Source organism: Mandrillus leucophaeus, unplaced genomic scaffold (genome assembly GCF_000951045.1).
Source record: "Mandrillus leucophaeus isolate KB7577 unplaced genomic scaffold, Mleu.le_1.0 Scaffold123, whole genome shotgun sequence".
In the NCBI taxonomy this organism is placed as follows: domain Eukaryota; kingdom Metazoa; phylum Chordata; class Mammalia; order Primates; family Cercopithecidae; genus Mandrillus; species Mandrillus leucophaeus.
Window position 1 is genome coordinate 5,318,358 of NW_012100654.1, and position 732 is coordinate 5,319,089.

The following is a 732-nucleotide window of genomic DNA, read 5'->3' on the forward strand; positions in this document are numbered from 1 at the left end:
TACACCATGGAATACTATGCAACCATAAAAAAGGATGAGTTCATGTCCTTTGTAGGGACATGGATGCAGCTGGAAACCATCATTCTCAGCAAACTGTTGCATGGATAGAAAACGAAACACCACATGTTCTCATTCATAGGTGGGAATTGAACAATGAGAACACGTGGACACAGGAAGGGGAATATCACATACCGGGGCCTGTTGTGGAGTAGGGGGAGGGGGGACGGATAGCACTAGGAGATATACCTAATATAAATGAGTTACTGGGTGCAGCACACCAACATGGCACATGTATACATATGTAACAAACCTGCACGTTGTGCACATGTACCCTAGAACTTAAGATATAATAAAAAAGTAAATAAAATGATACAAATTCTCTTATATGGATATTGTTTACATAAAATTAAAAATCATAAGCTACATCCTTACCCCAGAAAAATGCGTAATTACAAAAAATATTATGCTCTTGGTAAACGTTTATAATTAGTACCACTGTTAATTAAAATGAAAAAAATTCATTTAGCATTTATTTTTTTTTTGTTTTGTTTTGAGACAAAGTCTTGCTCTGTCACCCAGGCTGGAGTGCAGCGGTGCAATCTCAGCTCACTGCATCCTCCACCTCCGGGGTTCAAGTGATTCTTCTGTGTCAGCCTCCCGAGTAGCTAGGACTCTAGGCGTGCACCACCATGCCCAGCTAATTTTTGTATTTTTAGTAGAGATGGGGTTTCA

General features: G+C 39.5%; 1 protein-coding gene across 3 annotated transcripts in view; it reads right to left on the reverse strand.

Annotated features, from left to right (window-relative positions):
• EAF2 (ELL associated factor 2) overlaps positions 1–732 on the reverse strand; it is a 60,334-nt gene that overhangs the window by 30,146 nt on the left and 29,456 nt on the right. The window lies entirely within an intron of this gene.